The sequence below is a fragment of the Aptenodytes forsteri genome, unplaced genomic scaffold (assembly GCF_000699145.1).
Source record: "Aptenodytes forsteri isolate BGI_AS27 unplaced genomic scaffold, ASM69914v1 Scaffold204, whole genome shotgun sequence".
In the NCBI taxonomy this organism is placed as follows: Eukaryota; Metazoa; Chordata; class Aves; order Sphenisciformes; family Spheniscidae; genus Aptenodytes; species Aptenodytes forsteri.
The window spans coordinates 1,009,325-1,030,497 of NW_008794260.1; the positions used below are offsets into that span (position 1 = coordinate 1,009,325).

At 41.3% G+C, this 21,173-nt stretch overlaps 1 protein-coding gene across 1 annotated transcript in view; it reads right to left on the reverse strand.

The window, feature by feature from the left end:
• EFNB2 (ephrin B2) overlaps positions 1-21,173 on the reverse strand; it is a 46,068-nt gene that overhangs the window by 23,874 nt on the left and 1,021 nt on the right. The window lies entirely within an intron of this gene.

Genomic DNA, 21,173 nt, shown 5'->3' on the forward strand with positions numbered 1-21,173 from the left:
GAAAGAAAAAAAAAAAAGAAAGAAAGAGAGAGGGGGGGGGGGGGGGGGAAGGGAGAGAGAGGAAAAAAAAGACAAAATGTGAGACACTTGATAAAATCTCATCCAGAAAAGTAGCAATTGCAGGGGACAGAAAGGAACAAACACACAGTTTCCAAAACCAAAATGACAGACTGAGCAAACCAGATCTTAATATTTTAGGCCTGACTCAATTTAATATCAACAAGATGTTTATGTAGATCTTGGAAATTACAGATGGATTGAGTCTTATAGTCCTTATCCCAGTTTTGGGAACTCTAGTAGGTTTTATGTCTCTGGCAGGCACTGCTGTTTCTTCCACATTTGGCCATTTACAGCAGCTAGTACAACGCCTGGTGGGCTACAATCCTGTTTTTCTGCTTTGGTAACGTTTCTACTATTCTTGCACATATTTTGCTAATTTTGGACATGGGAGAATGACAAGAATAATCTTTCAAACACCCTGAGCAGCCATATGGGAAAGGAAACAACTTGGACTTTAAGAGTTAACAACATATTAAGATGCTGATTTGATATTACTAGTATAACACAAAGGAACATCAGTCACTCACCAGGATCACGCTTACAGACCTGGGATGGACAGAGATCTACCTGACCCAAGGACCACACATGCTTTTGATTACACACTTTTCCAAGACAGTGTGACTGCTACACTACAATGATTTCTTCTCTTCATAAACTCTACCATTACCATCATCATTTTAGCTCTTTTTGTATTTCTTGTGCTACAAGTGAAACACAGGTGTGCTTTTGCCTTAGTATAAACGAAGACTTCTTACACAAACTGGCAGTGAGCTTTAATGTTTGGGATTAGACTCGATATTGTATCTTTCCTACTCATATTAATTAATAGGCAAACGTCACCACTTCTTCACAGAAGAAAAATATAAATAATTACTTATAGTATTGATCCATCCACAAAATGAGGAGCCTTGGTCTCACACGGACAAAAGCCACAGCAGGTTTGTTTGTTTTTTTCTCCGTAAGTTGTGTTTGTTCCAATTAAGGCCAAGAAGTGCATGTTTTAGAACTACAGCCAACAACACAACGTCCTCGAATGCACAGACCTAAAAGACTGACTGCCTTTCCTCTTTCTCCTGCCTGCCAGCCTTTTCCAAAGATCTTCCTTAATGGAGAATCGGCCTGAAAAACTGACTGAAACAATTGGCGCCTAATGAACACCCTTCTCCAAGTGCTAGCATTTAAACAGCACACGTAGTAAATCTAGCTTATTCACAGGCAGCCTTCCTGGAAACTTTAAATTGGAGTATTAAGGCCCAAGCAGAACAAAGCTGTAGGCGTCGGTGACCTCCAGCCTCTGGCTTGGCTAAAGGAGCCCACCAGCACGTAGTAGTGCCGGGGGAGAACTTACTAAACCAGAGAAAAGAATGATGCGATGCCCCGAATTTTGAATCCGTTGTTTACAACCGCTTGCTCCCACACAATGTAAGTTTATGATCTGTGCTAATTGAGCGGGATTATTTTCACTCACAAAGCCTGTGTAAGAATTACATTTGTTGTGAAGCAGCACGTAGCAGGACAAAGACATGTAATTACAGATTTAGGGAAAAAGAACAATGAAATGTTATGGCAAGAAAAGCGACTGTTGATGTGTAAATCACTGCGCTCTTTTGTGTCGTGCAGTGCAATTTCCAGACTACAGAAACTAGGCTTGGCCACGGCCGTTCAAACTAAGATACACTGGAGACGGGGCGAAGCTGTGCCTCCTCCTCCAGATTTTGGACGCGCCAAAGGAATGCAGTAACTACCACCTCCTGAAAGCCGAAATGGTCAAACAAATGGAAAGGTGGAAATGCATCCTCCTCGGAGTCCCTGGCCTAGCGAGGGACGACTGAGGGAGAGGCCAGCTCTGCAAGGGTGCCGAGGAAATGGGGGAGGAAGACCCCAGCCAGCAAATGTTCCCAAGGGAGCTGCATGGATCCTGACTCAGGCTCTCCTCGGGGACCGACTCCTACCAGACAAAGGCCAAGGGACAGAGTTTCTGAGCTAACCTCCGTCACCTGTGACTGACTTTACCACCTTGCGTGACCACAGCCCCATTTTACTTTGCTCCTGTGCAGCAGTGTTGTACCAGAAAGATGAAAATTACTCGTATTCCCCCATCTGCATGCCAGGACAAAGGCTGGTCGCTGTGTGATCCCACCGCTGCAAATATGTCTTCTTGCCAGCAACTCTTCTTCATGTAACAGGAATGTGTAATATGAAACACAGGAGATTTCAGAGGACCGGGTCTTTGTTTTTAAATTAATCAATTTAGATTCCCATGCATAATAAATATGAAATTCATAAGGTTACAAATGCACACCTGTCTGTCATTATCAAGAACATGACCTAAAAGCGGCCCTGAAAAACAAAAAACACTGATTCTCATTTTAGATTTTGTTTATACATATGTGTGTAATGAAGCAGCACCGGTATACGTTCTCCATGCAAACTGAGCGCAGCCGGGATGGGTTCAGAGTCGGCGTGCCAGGCAATCCTCAGAAACAGCGACCAGAGAGAAAGCACACTTGTGTGCCTTGGTTAAGTAGCCAGGAATTGCCCCATAAAAGGTAGAGGACAGAACCACCCCCAACAGACAGCTAAAACACATTTTATAAGAGCTTTAAACCAACACACTCGTTAGACTTTATGGCAGGGGAATATTCTCGCTATGGCTCTGAAGTCTGTACAGTTTTGAGAACTAAACTCGGTAAATCTCCTTCCACTTGAGTCTCTGAACTTGTAAGGTTCTAACGCTGCTGGGATTAGGAAAGAAAAAAGGCTGAAAATGAAAGGATTAATCTGAGAACTTGATTGTATTGAAATTTTTTCCACAGTTTGCAGTTTTGATCGTGACCTTTGCGAGAAAGATATTTTTCCAATTTACTTTCCTTATTTTCTTACAACAGTAAAGCACAAATATGGATGGAGAGAATAAAAAAGTTTCACATCATGCATTTCAGTTCAACCACAAAACTTACAGTGGCTGATTAATAGCAGGCATAATTATTATCCCTGCATTTGTGTAATACTTTTGCTACTGTATTTTCATGAAGACTTTAAATAAATCATTTGCTGGGTACTAAGCATTTTCTGAAGCTATTTATTAAATGTCAGTAGGATTAAGACTACTGTTTTATGATCCTATTTTTGAAAACCTTGTATCTGGGGGAAAAAAAAAAAAAGGGCAATGTACTGATCAGCCTTGGTAGAGGTTAACAAAAACTTCCGGATTAATCCTGAATCTTTATTTCTGCAAGTGCTGATGTAGCCTTAAGCATTCTGGGGTAGCATCAACACTTAGGAAATGCTTGCAGGATGCATCTGTAAAAATAAAGTTAATAAACTGGCTTTAAAAGTCTGATCAGAATGTGCCTTCAACTAATTAAAAAACTTTTTGTTTTTCCCCAAACAGAAATATAATAAAGACGGAGCAAGAGGTTTTCAGAATCCTGTGACTGATCCCGAGGAGGCTGCGTTGGTTGCTTGGGACAGTGACACTCTCTTTGAGCAGTCGGGATAGCGACAGCACTGGAACCATCGCTTTCCGTAAAAAGCTAACTGTCTAACTTTCTGCTTCAGCTCTAAATGTTCTTTACTGGGAAACCTACATACCAATATAGGCCCCTGTACCCCAACAGAAACTTCGGAGAAAAGCTTAGCGAGTTTCACGACTCATTTCTGTCAGCAGTCAGATATAGTGAGACTAGAGCATTCAAAGAATCTTGCCCACAATTAACAAGACTAGTGCTTACTGTGAGAAGCACAGAAAAGTGTATTAAGTACAGTAAAAGCTGTATGATGAAATTCATGCAGTGTCTGGCACTTTCGGATACAGAGGGCATTTTTACTGTCAGCCCAAAATTGGTGTATTGTAGGTGACATTTGACATCTGTGCAAAGCCCATGGATGTGAATCCCTCCCACGCGTCCAACTAGTCATGCAGCTTATCAAATAACAGCAACATGCAGGGTTCCCAAACCTTTTTAAAAGTAAGTATTAGACCAAAAATTCACATGACACATGAACAGAAAACAGGAACAGAGTAGTCCGTTCCCCACTCCCACCAACGTCACAATAATTTTCTGTACTAGGCTTATTTTAAGGCCCAGCAGTTCCTGGCACTAATGTACCCTTACTGGTCAAAGTCCTGGAGAAGTTAAATTTTTGAAATTTTACAAAAAATAAAATTTATATTATGCACAGTTTCCAACTAATTTCTTAAGAATCTACTTCTTGTTTAGAGAAACTTAGCACATTCAATCATATTAAATTATAAAGGAGTTTTCCTTAATGATAACCACTCAAACCTGCCTAATTTCATAATAGTTAATTCTCAAAAAAATAGAACTTTACCCGTCAGCACTCTCTTTCACTGAGAATATTCTACTATTCCTTACTACACAGACATTTCTGAAAGTGTAAAATTATCAACAGATAAAAGTCTTAGAGAAATAAATTCTTAAAGATATTTTGTTAATCAATATTGACTGATGTAACAAATGTGTTGTCATGCTTTTCCCATCTTGCAAAACTATATATACACATGTACTATAAATATATACATGCACACTTAGCTTTAACCATATCCCAGTAATTATAAAATAAATGCAATTTTAGAAAGCGTGTTAGTACTTGTTACGAGTCTTGTATATTTAACTGGGGAAACAGTGCCAAATTTCTGTGCTTTAATACCTTACCTGAACTAATTGGTGTAGGCAGTTAGCTTTAAATTATTGTAACAAAAATAACCCTAAAAATGCGAACAATCAAGACACTTCTTAAAATGCAGCCTGAAACCTTCTGTTGGGGAATCCTATCCACTTAACTTTATGAAGTTTAACTACCAGCCTGACTATAAAGTTATTCATTGAAAAGTTTTATTAAGGAAATGTCATGAATACTAATAACACAGTATGTTAGTCCGTTACTTGTACAAGTGCAAACTGAAACAGAATACGGAATAGCATTCCACATACAAGTCCTTACTGTTTAAAAAGAATGGTTATTAAATAGTACATGTATTCATCATCTGGCTTTTGAGAAAATAACAACATTCATCTTCGGAATATCATTTTGTCCACAGGAGAAATATTTAAGCAAGGCAAAAGTCCAACCAGCTTGATGCAAAGCAAATAAAAGTTCCAGGAAAAGGTCCTAGTGATTTCAGCAGCAGTGGGCTAATCACAGCCTGCTGAACGAGATGAAAACCAGTTTACTGATTCCCAAAGACTTTGAACTGAATAAAATCCAAAAACATAGACCAGAGCTCTCTATAAGAGTGCTTTGCTCCACACAGAGCTTTCACATCAGTTTCTGTCATATTCAACATCATATACAAAGATATGCCATGTGGCTATAAGGTACACACCCAGCTGTAAACCTGAAATGCTTTATTGCAGAAGCAGTGATTTTATAGGTCGGATCTCACTCCAGTTTAAATGTATTAAGTGAACGTGAATTCAATGAGAAGAGGATCTGTAACTGCTGTGGAACAGACAGAAAAACAAGTTTCATCAAAAAAGATTAATGTGGAGTCTCTGTCTCAAAATGGGTACGGAATTTGGTTAAAAAGAAAGGCACTACTCTTACGTGAAGTCTCTGAAAGAAAAATTACCATAGTTTGACACAGCAAGACGACAGACTGACTTTATACACAGACTAGCAAATGAAACGTTGAAAACAAAGAAGTACAGCACTTCATATTATTAAAATTCTTTTAAGTGAATTTTGGAAGCTACTTTTCTTTGCCAGTGCAGCATTATTAAATTATTTTAATCCTGTAACAAAGTTTTACAGAACATACTAAATAGGCATGTTTTTGAATTTAAATAAAATTCAAGAAGTTTAATCTGCTGACCTTTATTTATATGTAACTTTTTTCCACGCAGTTAATGAAACTATTCATGTAAGCAATGGTTACTTGCATTAATAGGACTTGCAGGCTAGAAACTAAATGGAATTCAGACAAGTAAATAAACAAATATATTCACGCTCATCCCTTAAGATCTTTGATGGTAAGTACCACATTATACAAAGCCAGATTACAAAATACCGTAACACAAGTTTCTAAGGCTGCAGCTGTTGTATTTCTCACTTCCACTGGAAGGGAAGAACCTCTTTTTGGGGCTCGGGCTCTCCTGCAATAAAACCTGCAGCAAGCCCATAAATGCTCTGAAACAGCCCCCTGAAACTGTAGCTAATCTCCAACCCGGGGTTCATGGTACCTCCTTGTCCTCCCCCTTCCTCACCTCCAAAGGAGCCCATCTTCTTTCAGACTACCCGGGGGAAATGCTTGCAGTGCACTGAAAAAGGGAATGGTCAAGGGTTTACTTTGTTTTAATCACCACCCTGGATACAAAATGGTAGTGTTGCCACCATTTTATGTGTCTGAAGTAGCCATGCAAATGGACGCCATTCTTGGTGCCTTTTCCTGGACCTATTCTTATTGAAATCAGTTGCAAAACTTCCATTGACTGCAGTAGGGCAAGACAATGCAATATGTTTCCAACTGAAATCTTAATAACCTACACAGGAATGATTCTGCAGCATTATTGTGTTTCCTCAAAAATTTAAGTGGACAGGGAACGAGGAGCATGTATGAAATTTTAGCTGTTTCATTCATCGATTCATCGCACTACCTTTTGCGAAATACTAGAGGAAAGCATTTAAAATACAACAAAGGATTTCTAATAGGCATAAAATAAGGATGGGCTGAGAGTGCATACACTTCTCCACAAAGAAAACATTTTTTTGCAGGGACCTGCAGGATTTGACAGTCAAATTGTACCATCACACCACAGTCCTAAAGGCACAGAGCTTCCACCATATAGAGAGACCCACAGACACCATGCCTCTTCAAACATGTCAGAAAATGCCGAGACCGGTCTCCTAGAAAGATGGGTCATGAGTTTCCTTCACCAACTTGTGTGACTATTGCTGTTGCAAAGATACGGACACTCACTTCTTCGCTCCATTCAGCTTAGGACGGTCACAAGTCTAAAGGTGCCTTACACTTGAGAGAGCACAAAACCTGCAGCTAAGACCTGATATTTGGCAAGAACCATACCCCTTTCACCCTTCACATATACGGAAGGTCACCTGCAACCTAGCACCAAACACATCTTATTGGAGACACTCTCTCGAAGAGAAAATTTGGTTCCTTAAAAGCAGTGATGTATGAGGTTACGGGTGTGATCTCATTCCGTGGAAAAAGTAAATAAGCCAAAGGAGGTGCTGCAGACTCTCCTTCGGGGCTACCCCAATCCTGGGCTCCGGCAGAGGTAGCTGACTCTGCAATTCCTGTCCAGGGGATCGTAGCATCTCGGTGTGACCATGGACTCGGGGGCGCCGGGAGCCCCCTCTCCCCAGCCCATTCCGCTGAGCAGAGGCAGCGCCCTGCCTTCAGCCCCCTGGCGCGCAGCTGCCAGAAGGGTTTTGCTGTAAGACAGCGTATCTGTTTCAACTGGACACCATCTCCGCCTGCAAGAGATGGTTTAGTTTTGCTGGAAAGCTGCCCTTTCCCTCGCTGCTTGGCTCTCACTTGCAGAGCAAAGCAAAAAACCCGCTTACATAACGAAAACCTTCAGACCAACTTGTGCTTTACCCCTCCGTCCCCAGCGTAAATCCAGGGTGCGAAAATGGATGCGCGGTTTTCCTCCCGTAAAAGGGAAGCACGTTTTCCTCTACCTTAAAAAAAAACCTCTGAGAGCAAACACCTATCTGTTTGTCTTTTCCTCTACAATGGGAAACAAGATCTGGGCTTTTTGCACAAGAACGTGCAGCCTGGCTTAGACCATTTACCGCTTGAAATGCTGAAAAGATGTACGATTCGATTTTTTACCAAGGTTGACAAAGGAATTTTTTTTTAAAAATAAAGATTTTATATTCAGTTTTCATACATGACCTCCACATAAAGCACTATTAATAGCAATTAACTTTTTGTATTATTGTGCAGAAAGCAATTACTGCTCTGCTAGAAGTACTTAAAGCACTAGAGAATTCTGATCCATTTACAAAATCAATTCTGGTTACCACAAAAGAACCGCTAATGTGCTTCAGGACAGTCTCCTAACTAGGGGGAAGAAAAAAAAAAAAAAGGATGGATATGACCAGTGTTCTATTTTAAAGTGTATTATATTAACATTTCATCAGCATTTACAGAAATATGAACCCTCACAACAGTGCTGGACTTACTCAGCTTCATCAAACAGGGAATCACTCCTCAAATCGTTGCGCGCGCTCTCTCTCTCTCTCATGCACAAGCATGGAAACACACAGAGGCACATTCTCCTTTTTACTGCATTTCAGCAGAAACACGCTTTCTACACAGAGTTTAAAAACTGCAAGTGGCTGCAGTGGAGAGCAGCAGCCAATCTGTATGAATGGCTTATTCTGAGGAATTTCTGAAAGAGAAAACACTCAGTAGGTGCATTGTAATTAGTTGCTCTTTCTAGTTACCTCTTGACAAATGATGCATGCGGGTCTGGATGAGAGCCCAACTCTTGACCCATGCCACCACTACACACTTTAGTACTTCAAGCAGAAACCCCCAGCCTCAGCATTCTTTTCATTTTGGTTTTGCAGAAACGCGGTGCTGGTAATGCACAACATGAGAACCAGACATGATTAGCAAAGTTGGAATTCTTTCAGAAGTGCTTTGTATAGCTATGTCCTAAATATATCTGAGGATATAAGCTTCCTGCCTTCGATTCCTTCCAAATATGTAGCATGTTTCAGGACTGGGTTAAAGGACAGAACATGGAAATACACACAGCAAACATTGTTCCCACAATGCTTAACGATATGCTTTGGCAACATTTGTAAGCCTTTCAAACAGAAGATATTCATGCGAACATTATCTTAAATACAGGAGATTATAAGCCTATTGAGAAATGCAACTTTTGCCACAAAAAATACCCTTAAAAATAAACATTTTTTGGATAGCACTTTACTGCCCCCTTTTGCACTTTAACATTAGAACAGGTTTCAACACGAACATACGCCTGAGAAACACTGTGAATATATGGGGTAAGACGACAGGGCATCGTGTTTAGACACTAGTAGACTATCAGGCACTGCTTTGGGGACATCTTCCACTTGCCTGCACTGTAAACAAATGAAACATCTAGCTTTCGTTGTCCCTAATCTTCCATGGAAGAGTTCAGTAACGATGGTTTAAATTACCATTTTCCATTTTAATCTGCATGTATATGGGCAACTGGGAAAGAAGGGGATATTGCTCATTAACACTAGTTGCCTCTCTAGCACAATTTTCTAAAGCAAAGATCATCTGCAACTTGAATCTGGTTTTATTCATCAGGAAGAAAAGAATGACAAAGGGCTTTCCAGTCTGAGGCCATTCATGTGTTAGCAATCCCTTAACTGAAAGGATGGGTGTATCCTTCAGAAGAAAACTTCACAAACTGGCAGGCAAGAGTATTTTCATGAAAGGTGCAGACAAGAAGCCTAGACATTCAAATACCCTGCAAGCCTACAGGCATAAACCCGTTCTGCAACTCCGCACTGCAATTACAGTCAGTACAGAATCCATGTATGTCTGTGTGTGTCCACATAAATCTACAAAAGGTAATAAATCTATAGTCTAGTGGCCAGTTATTTACAAAATACTAATTCATTATGACAGCGCCAGAGGGGGACCCGTCCTGCCCCAACCCTCAGCTTCCATTTGACAAAGTCCATGTGCTTTCGTGTACGCTTATATTTAAACTTAATCCATTTTCCTCTGTCATCCTACAATTACAATACAAGTCACAAAAATATTAAATTTCACTGCCTACAGCATTGCACAATTGAACCATTACTGTAATGAAAACTGACTCCCTTTGATATTAACACTGGTGTTTTCTCTCATTTGCTAGCCATGAAATACAGGAAGAGACCAGTGTTGTTTTAATTAAAGAATTGTTGTTCAAAATATGCTACTGGGAATATAAAAGTAGTTCTTTGCTCTCGCAGCAAAGATAATCAGGTATTTATATGGTTTGGATTTTTGAAAAAAAGAAAAATTAAAAAAATCTGTGCCATGAATTCAGCGTAACACAAAACCACTGCTCTACTTGACTTGTGCTTGCAGAGGCAGGGTGTGCCAAACCCAAGAAAGATGGCGCTTTGTTGAAAAGATGCAGAGCAGTAGTTAGCATGGAACGGAAAATCAAACCAAACCATGTGTGCTTCTTGCACAAGTCACTAAAGTCTTTGCTTTTAGAAAGCTAACAGAGAGCAGCTGGCATTTGCCAAGGAACTACTTTTCAAAAAGGGCACTGTAAATCACAAGAAAGAAACAATAAAACCAGATTGTTCTATTGCTGTGCTATTCTGTGCTCTTCTCTGCTGTTCCTATTACAGAAACAAATCTTATGTCAGCCACAATACAAGGATACCAACCAAAGTTTGCAGTCTTCCTTCTCTTAACTACAATTTGTTTGCACCTGTACAGTCTTGTTCCAAGACATGCTCCAAGCAAAGTCTATAAAAGAGGGTGGGGACTGTCTTGTTACTTGATGAGACATTAATAATCGGTGATTATATCTCAAATTCAAAGAAAAAATTTCAGCTGCTTTGCAGTTGTTAGAAAATATATTATAGCATACCATTTGCCTGCATAAGTAAACACTGGAAGTAGAACAAGCTGTTAACTCACAACTTTCAGGAAAAGTTATGCCAAATCAATAACAGCATTGTATGACAAACCAAACCTATTTTGGCAAATCATTGTTTTGCAAAGATTTTCAGAATCCAGTTACAACTCTCTATCACTCCTATACCACATCCTTTTTCTCTTTATATTAAAGAGACAGTTTTCAGATGGGAGAAAATGACCTTGAGCAAAAAGCCAAATGGGAGATCTACAATCAGTCTGCACTTGCATCTTACGTTAAACCCAAGATTCAGCCACTCACAAGCGCAGAGATCCTACGTTCTTACATTAAATACAAACTTTTCCAAAGTTTGGCTGACTTTCAGAAGCAGAATAAAACCGGGTGGCCACTGCCACCTCCAAGGCAGTAGTAATATTTGACCTACCGAGAACCAGCTTTTGGCCCGCTGCAGTTCTGAGCCTCTCAAATTAATCTAACTGACACTGGAGTAGTTTAAAACCCCTGTAAAGGTCCAGAAGTGTATTCATCACTAGACTGGACATCCCTGCCCCGGGCGGAAGAGTCCATCAGAGGGGTTCAGCAGATGGCCGGGGACAGCGAGAGCTCCAGCCACTCCATTTCAACCCACTGTCCCACGCCTGCAAGAGCATGGGCACGTTGTTCAGCCTCTACCACGGGCAGGCTCAGCCTGTGCACTTGCTGCAAACTGGGTTATCTCTCAGGGGGGTGACCTGGGCTCTTGGGAACAGCCGGGCCGCTCTCAGCAATCAGTCGTCAGTGGAAATGTGCTGCTGGCATTACACCGAACTGCAAGCAAAAGCACAGAAAACTTGGTACCAGCAGAGCTATCGGTGCAGCCAGACCTCCAGGAGCAAAGCTGATGGACCTGCTCAAGCTGTCCCAGCCGGCACAACCATCACCACCGGCACGGCTACGCTGGCTACTGGCAAGCTACACAAAAATTAAGACTCGTTCCAAGCGCAGACAGGGCCGTAGCTTTTGACATCATTTTCTGATACAAAAAAAAAATGTAATGAAGCTTCAGAGAGATCTGTATTTGTCCAACCCCAAAAAACGTTTTCACTCTGGCCTTGGTTCAAGACAGCTCATGCTTAAATTTGTCCCACTTCAGCAAAAATATTCAGCATTCAGCACACGCGTAACATGAGCTTTTCTGAATAAGGACAGTTTCCTGAGTCAGGCCCAAGGAGCACAGAGCAGTCATGGTCGCCTTGCTGTCACACACCAATCCACAGAATGGAAAAGACCACAATAAGCAATAAATTTATGAAGATGCGGCTTTTGTTTTTCTTCAAAAAGTGCCTGAAAACTGTCTGATGAAAAGTAGAGGGAACAATGATTACCACTAAAAATCGTCTCTTAAAATATTTATCACACAGACTAGTAATCTTGCCTGCCAACGTGGCCTTCCCTGTTCAGCTAATCTGTATAGCTTGGAAATACCTTGGAAAAAGAAACCCCCAAAAAACCTAAAGGTCAAGTGCTGTGCAGTGATTAAGCTAGACAGCTTCTGAACTAAACTGAAATTAATTAAACATGAAGAAAGCAACTGAAGTGTGGACAGTGAACGCTATGGGACTGCAAATCCTCAAAAGGAGTCAAGACGTTCCCAACTCCAAATTTACACTTTTATCCAGTCAGGTAGAGAAACCAACTGCTGCTCAGGCAGTGGGTAAGCAGATGGCAAGCACCAGCAAAAATGAAAATGTGAAACGATGCACCACTCGAAGAGTCAGAAGTGCAGTTATGTGTGCTTTCACCAGTGCTCGCTGCATAGGTTCCTTAAACAAACTGCTTCAAACTTGCAGAACATCAAAAGCCAGATGGGCCTTCCTGAATGAATCCACAGGCAAGGAGCCAGGATTCCCGTTTGCTGCAGAAATAGGCCTGGACTTGATTTGAGTCTTCTCAGCTCTGACAGGCTGGAGTCTGGCAGAACTCCCAATCCAAAATAAAATAGCATTCAATTGCAACTGGGCTTTAACTAATAATAATAATAAATTTTAAATCCCTCTTATTAGCTTTAACATGCACTTCCCTTTACAGTGCATTGCTCACCTTTCCCACCACTGTTCTTTGGTTTGCGTACCTACATAAAGGCACTATTCAAACAAAAGCTAACCAGTGAGAAGTAATTTGCAGCATCACAGATTTTTCAGACTAATGTATCATTCCACCATCTAACCTATCCTCCTGTGTAAGTAAGACAAGCCATATAATTTCTCATTTTCTACTGACACATGTAAAACTTGATTATTCTTTCAAGTGTACACAGCTCTGAATCCTACTAAATAAAGTTAAATCCTATTTTAGCCATTAACCACAAGACATTTAAAAAGAACTCTATAGGTAGAAAAACCCTTCTTATAGTTATGTATATGCCATACATCAGGAATGATTCACCTAGCAACATAATCCTCTACCAGCCTTTATCTTTTTTGGCTTGGAACCTACGTTTAAAACCAGAAGAAAGCATAGACTATTACATCAAAGTTTAAATCAGCTGCATCATAATTACCATGCTGATACCGCAATAAACACTGGGTGTTGGCTGGCCAGGATTGCCAAAAAAGATAGAGGTCCTGCCCTTATTCACTGTCTTTGACAATGTATATAATCACATCAAAGGAAAGCTCTCTGCATCACAGTTAACAGAAAAAAAAAGAATCTAGATGTTCTCCTTCCTCAAGTAAAATGACAGATTTTGTTCATTATAAGAATATTAAAATTTTGCCTATAATGAAAAAACTATTATAATGTAAAGCCCTTGCAGGCTAATGTAATACTCACTGAAATCACTGGAGGTATTTTCATGGAGTTGAACAGGAGCTAGACAGAAGCCTTGAACATGTTTATCTACTTGCAGCTAGAAATATAAAATACTAAATGACATTTTCGAACATGGAATTTAAAATTATCTATTGTAATTCTGCATTTAAGTCTGCTTGAAGACTTTTGAAAATCAGGCTAAGATTAAACATGGATTTAAAAGCACAAGACAATAACAAAAATTACCAAATAATTCAAAGTTACGCTGAAGACACTTCTAGTTCAGGGAACTCGTGTGCGTATGCTTTCTAGCAGATCTATCTGTCCTTGAGGGCGGAGGAGCAACGGCCAAACTGTTTTCTGTTCTGCCATTTTGTTTTCATACTTGGCTTTCAGAAACATACTGAGGGCAATGTGCTTGTTTTCTCAAAGCCTCTCCACCGTTTTCTGTTTGGGTTTGGTGGGATTTTTTTTTCCAGTTAGGGAACAGCAGTGCAAATCGCAAAACCTCTGTGTTTTAAGTACATCTTCGAGTAAATGTATGGCGGTGAAAACTGTTTCAGGAGAGTGGAACCTGCAGAGGATTCTGCACGGGAACAGGGGGACCTGGCGTGCGCTGCCCAGGATGCGCTCCATAAAGAATTACCCACTCCTTTCCGTGCCCTGCCAAACCTACCGAGCCTTATCTGGTACATTTCTGAAATGTGACATGACAGGCAGGTTCGAAAGCTAAACGTTGGATAATGGTGGGCAAACAAAGGACATCGGTTTTTGCATTATTTCTTTAATTACTTTAACCCTTGTTCGAACAGAAAGCATAAGGCCAGAGTAATTCAGCTTCTCTCTTTGTCATTTGCCTGCCATAAATATGCACCAGTCTGCATTTGAAAAGCTGAAGGAGGCCGCAAGCTTGCTGGACATTTATCATGCTCTGTTCCCCGTTAACAAGCAAATACTTTAGTTGAATGGCCCATTAGCAATCATTGTCAAATGCAGAATGCAAGGTGCTTGGATGTGACCGGCCTGTAAATTAGATGAGGGTGCCCCTGCGCTTTGGAGAATTTCAGCAAATGAATTGGATCTTTTGATATAGATTGGTGAAGGTTAAGCTGCAAGAGAGGAAACGTATCTGAGCTCTTCAGGCCCCGTATATTCTGCCAATCTGTTCAGCTCCCTACATGCACTTGTTTATTTTTCGTTTGTTAAATCACATCAGCATCAGCAGCTTGACAGTTTTGGTTCTGGAGTTCCCTTTTCAGTCAGACTTGTGAAGCTTTCCAGCTTACTATGGGGTAGGATAAGAATGATAAATTCAAGCATGCGATTAACATCTTTATAAAAAACCCAGAAAATGAAAAAAAAAAAAAACAACTTAAAAAGTGTCCGAGCCACTGCCAAACAAACAGCATGAATTCCATTTTGCCGAGCTCATCCCAGGCTCATTCCCACTAAAGAAAGACACAACTGTTATTGTAGGCTTCGGTATTTTTTCCCCTTATGTCTAGACTCTGACTAACAAATGCAGAGTGCTTTCTCTCCCTCCTTAGCAGACAAATGAGCAGGCAATAAAGTAAGTATTTCTCGTTTGAATCGTAGCCCTGATTTGCAATGTAATGCTGACTTTAAGTTGTGGGTGTTTACGGTTGTCAGTTGGATAGAAAAGCAAGTCTCAACTATTTAGAAGGCTCTTTAAGAGAAAAGGCAAGAAGAAAAAAATCCAAGTAGCTGCACTAGAAGAGATACTTTACTACCTTTACAGCTGCAGATCGCTTAAAATAAACGACAAAACAATGGCTAAATTGTCTGCCGGCTGAACTCGTAACGGGCTGACAGCAAACTCATCCCCGTGATTTTAAGTTGGGGCGGGGGGCGGGGGGCTAGGCAGATGCTTATCTCATTCATCTCTAGATTTCAGCCTGCCTTTCGGAAATAAATACCACCTAGAGACTAAGCCAGATCAATTTGGTTATCTGCAGCTTCACTGGTAAATAGGAACGGATGCTGGCTTGTTTGTGGTTTTTTCTTTCTTTTACATTTTTGCAGGATGGGAAACACAAGAGATGCTGACGTATCACCTGGCCAAGGCACAGACAATGCAGCGTGCTTATCTTTGCTGCTCCCATGGAGTGCGAGATGGAGACCGCGGCCTGAAACACAGCTGAAATCTTTCAAAAGGCCTCTGTTTTCTTTCCAGATAACCCCAGTCCTACCTATCCCCTCTGCTCTCTGTTCCTTGCCAGCATGCTCCTGCCCGAAGCCCAAATAGATTAAGGCAACAAACCCCAAGTGCAGCTAATTCTTCAGAAAGGCTGCTGCTAGGGCAGGAGTTAAAAAGGAAAATCTTCCACACCTAACAATTGCAGCCATCTCAAGTCTTAATCGGTCCCCGTCTCGGCAGAAAGCAGTAAATGAAATCTATCTTTACCATATTATACGCCACCAATGAGCAAGAACTGAGCAGCTTTTCTTTACTGCTTTAACCATCCCAAGCCACAAGTAGGCCTTTCATACTTTCTAATCCCGGCCCCCAAGTTTTGTGCGGTTCTCACATAATACCTTACAGCCCGGAGCAAGGCCCTTAGTTTCTAACACCCCTTTCAGAGACGTGTCATTTCTAACATCAAGCTAATCTATATGTTGCCATGGCATCACCCTTTATCTGCCTTTACATCTTATGAACTGCATGGATTTACCACATTATTTTTATCTGAAAGACAGAAAATGGTGGTTTTATTGCCATACAATCAGATTACTGCTGCTAGTTTCTCTATGCCTTTTTACCATACTTCAATCAAAAGGGATCAGTTTCTTTATACTCTGCCCTTGATTTACATTACATCTGTAAAGACCGAGTCTGGGTTGTAATCCCCTTATTAACTATGACCAGGGTTGATTTGCCTAAAAATAAAAGCAAATTGTGTCAGACCTTTTCACTTTGTTTTTGATTCGGAACTACAAAATGGATTACTAAAGAAATCTTCAGAGTTCACACGGCTGGTATAGTACTGAATTTAAAATGAGAATTAAACAAGTTAAACATGGGAGCTGTGTCAACGGTTTACATTTTCCATCATGGGAGAACGGCTGAACTGCGTTTGTCTTTGTGTTCTCTGGCTTTAAAGAGACAATGAAGCCACAGGAGTTTTTCCAAGCTCTTCTAACACTGTCCATTTGCCATCCTCCCTTCCTCTGCTTTTCATGCAACTCCCCCCCAAACTCTGCTCCCTTGCCGCTCCCTCCCCACCCCCCAAAAATAACCCCTCCCCTCACCCAAGACAACAGTGTTCTGGTTAAAAGTCCATATTCCGTGGCACTGCATATTTTAATCAAAATATTTCAAGCAGTTTAACATTCCTATTTAAGTTTCCACAACGCCTTACAAAGAATGAGCTCATAAGCAAATCCATGTAGATGTATGATAAATGACCAGAAAAACAGGTTTCTTTCTGTCAGCAGCCGAGGCAGGCAGACATTAGGCACACATGAATAACATTTTAATCACTATTTTTTTTTTCCCCAGAAGAACACTTTCTTCTCATGTGCAACAAGCAATCTCAAGTACCGCAGGTTGCACGACACATGAAGAGCAGATCCTCCAAAAAAAAAAAAGCCCCAAAAGCAACCCTGGCTCTGGCTGCTGGGCAGGGCTGGAAGGCCTGTCTTTGCCAGCGTCTCACTGCAGTCACCTCAGGTCCTCCGCCGACTTCCCACTGCAGGAACCTTGGCCGAATTTGAGACGATCGAGTGCCACACCTAAAGCAATGTGATCTCCTCACGATAAAACAGGGAAGGGGACAAAAAAAAAAGGGGGGGGGGGGGGGGGGGGAAGGGGGAGGGAGGCATTCTTGTGTGTGGGAAGAGGGAGAACTTCAGTGATTTTAGCTTGACTTTTAGTCACTGCCTTTCTAAAGGCAATTACTTCATTAAACGAAGTGAAATAACGTAGCACAGCTTACAGATAACATGCTTTAAGATAATGACTATAACTAATACAGCAATTACACGCCACGTATAAAAGGCTGGGGAAAACAACCAGCCCAAGAATTCGGCCTTCAGTTTGTTCTGAATTCATCTTGCTAGTTCACTTGCGCTTCGGAGACCTGGCTACGAATGCCAGAGATATCAAATGGACTGGAAGCCACCACTCACTCCTTGTATTAGCACGCCAAGTGTCAACAGCTATGTTTTGGGTACAATTTAGGAGCATGTGTTTAAATCATTTTAACCTTCCGCTCCTGTTTCTTCAGCTTGAAGCTGTGATTGCTGAGGTTAGAAAGTGCGGTCCCATGACACAGGGCTCCCAGATAAATTCTTGTCTAGCTGAGAGGCTCCCAAACATGTTGTGAGATATCGTTTTAGCAAGCTCTTTGTGCTCCGGCTGGCTCGCCTGTCCTGTGAAACAACGGCTGTCCATTACCTACAGTTTATCATCCTGACAAAATGTGAGGAATGTGGATGTGAAAGCACTAACAATTCCACCCCTGGTGCTTTCTCCTTTTTTCCTCTCTATATTAAAACCGACAAGATTAACCCAAATGCAGACTGCGGAGCATAGTTCAAGGGGCTATTCAATCGGTAGTGAATGTGCATTTGTTTACCTACAAAAATAAGAATTTCAGATACAATGAGAAGCAGACTAGTCTATGTGCTACTGAATAGACCATTTAACAGGGTCATCAATTGTAGTTTATTTTATCAGTTTCTGACATGTTAGAATTCATTCAAAGACGGGCTGTGAAATATCCCATATATGACGGGTTATCAGAGGGAGAGAAAAACAGCTATATAATCTAACGTAATCAGTGTCAAACCCACCACTTGTGAGGATAACCTTCCACATGTCACTAAGGGGAACCGCTTTGCTCACCGGCCTATGGCACGCAGGGAATAGCGACGCTTAGACATAAGCAACGTTTTTTTGAATGAGATTTCTCCGCCGTTTGACTGAAAGGCGCCCCATAACACTACGTGCTGTCCCCCGTGTCAGAGGCGGTGCTGAGCCCTTGTGAGGTGAAACCGAGGTAATCCGTGCTATCTATATACACTGTTTGTCTTGGCAGAAACAACACTGGCAGAAAGTCCCCCATTAAAAAGTGTCAACAGGAGTTCAGTCTACAGGGTAATTTTTCTCTGTGTTTTCGAGATCACGAGATCTAAGGTTCTTCAGATGAGAAGTCTGTAAAGTCTACCAAAACCATCTGCAACAGTGACTTTTAACCTCCCAAGCAATAAAGTCGCAGGTATAATTTTTTTCTGCACGTCACTGAAAACACACCTCTTGTGATTCGGTCGAGGCAATGAAAGCAGATCTCTAAAAAGGGGGGGGGGATGGGGGAGGGAGCTCTGCCTTCAAACAGCTACTGCGTGCTCTCCATCCCAGCCACCTGCTAGAAATTACAACCTCTAAACTTCAGTGCTGAACCAGTTCAGTTTATACATTCACCTTAACCTAAAATTTATTATTTTGCACTTTATATTAACCTGACTAACAACTTCTCCCAGCATTTAATTGCCTACCTGTTCAGCAGATTTATGTGTTGAGGCTTTCAATAGAGTTAAATGCACAGCTTCCCTGAATAAATTAACCGGCACCAAAGATAGTTATTATTTCAAACCTAAAAAGCAGCTTTATTATGATACTACGCCAAGATCCATTCAGCAGCTTACTTCTCGGGCTAACATGCAGCTTGAATCCGGAGCGAGGACAACCTCGTCTAAGGAGAAATTACTCCGTATCCTTCAGGCAAACAATTGTGACAAGAATTAGTAAGAAATCCTGCTCAGAGAAGTGGAGCTGTCTCACCGGCAGCAATATCGGTAATGCATTTGTAAGCATCCTCGAACTACGGGTCTCCAAGTAGCCTATAAATCACTAGCCCCAGCAATTGAAAAGACTAATTTTAATAGTGTACTTCTTCACTGTGGTGATTAAGCCTCAATGAATCACTCAAGAAAACTCAATTACATCAACAGCACAACCTATTTTTAAGCGTGCATTTAAGTTGGAAAAGTAATTAGATATTATCATTAGATCTACCATTAACAACATTCAAACCTTTTTTGTAGTCAAATAGTTTAGAATTAGCCAAATGGAAACACAACTTGTATTTCATAAAGGAAGCATATCCCCAGGCACTGTAAGATGGGCTGAATTCAGCTGCTCGGATACTTTCATTTCACTGATGGCTAATAAAAGCTATCAAGGCAAGTCAAACAAGCGAAAGCAGGTCGGAGCTGGCAGAGGCGAGGCCAGAGCAGCCGCCTCTTCTGCATTGGAAGAGTGACCTCTGTAGGCATAAACCCATCAAGGGCCGGGGATGCGAAAGCCTTCCCCTTCCTCCAAGGCTGAGCCCAGCCTGTTTTCCACCGGCACAGCAGGCCCACTAATGCAATGCAACGCAACCCCGGCTCGCAGCCTTTGACTTTCGGGAATTCAAAGGGCACGGTAAAGCCCGCTTTATAACCGGCCAGGCCGCTTTACTCTCAGATGTTATGTCGTACCTCTCTTAAGCCAAAGAAAAGCTTTAGCTATGTAGCATCATAAAAGTGCGGAGCCAGAGACTGGAGCTAAACTTCGTTTTATTTTAGCTGGCTTCCCACCTGGTGCATATAGAAAATGATCATTTGTCACGCAATGCTAGGAATAAAAACACTGAACTGAGCAGTCCACCGCATTCCTGTCAGTTTCCTTTTTTTTTTTTTAAAGAAAGATCAGAAAAAACTTTTCTGTAAAGAAATCTTACGGAGATGCAGCAAATATGTCCATTATTGAAAAATACTGGCAGAAATCCGCAGCGAGCTTTTCCTTCAGTGGGAACAACGGTAGGCAATGATGACGGTAACGCAAGAGTACTTGATAAACTTGAGATGCTACTCCCAATTAAAACTTTGAAACCTTCACCAAACTCCTGGGGATCCTGCCACCTACACAGAATTAATCCCTGATCGAGGAAATGCTCCATTCTTCTTGTCTCATCCCCACCTAACATTTCCTCTAAAAAGTCCCCCGGGAAAACAAGACGTGTACTTACGGGACTTAATGGGAAATTCTAAATTCAATTAACCATATGCAATGCATATGGTTTGCTTTTAAGTGTACTAAGTGAATACGTAGCAGGAGTTAAAAAAATATTTTAACCCATTTATGGTGTAAAACTTCCTAAACTCATTACAGACTATTTCTTCCTATCGTGACTTTTGCTTCCTAAAACAGTGGTTTTAATCACAAAAGTTCAAAGGATTTCACAACTGAACAAAGCCAACTTATTTTGCATGTCAAAAATGAAAGGGGACAAAAAGAGAAGTAGAAATAGTTTTTCATCACTGACTCAGATTTCTCTTTAGAAAGACGGCCCACTTTCCAAAAAGTTCCTCTTCCCAATAGCAATAATTTTCTATGTTTAAGTAAAGGTTTTTAAAGGATAAGCTTCTATTTTTAAGAGTGTGCTTTGCTAGTGAAGTCCTGGGAACGCGTGTACTTTTTTGCCTGGGTTTGTTAATGAAGACTGACACTAAATGGTTGCGTGATGGGTAATGCTTAGTTCATTACTCACTGACATCTGCCTTGATACCATCAGCTCCACAACCAAATTTAGCCCTGTTATAAGCAGATGTAACTTCGCTGGAGTCAATGGGATGAGTTTGCATCTGCAGACGGAGAAGTTGAAGAGTATCACCCCTTCCTGGCAGCGCAGCGCAGCGCGGCCCGGCGCGGCGGCCTCC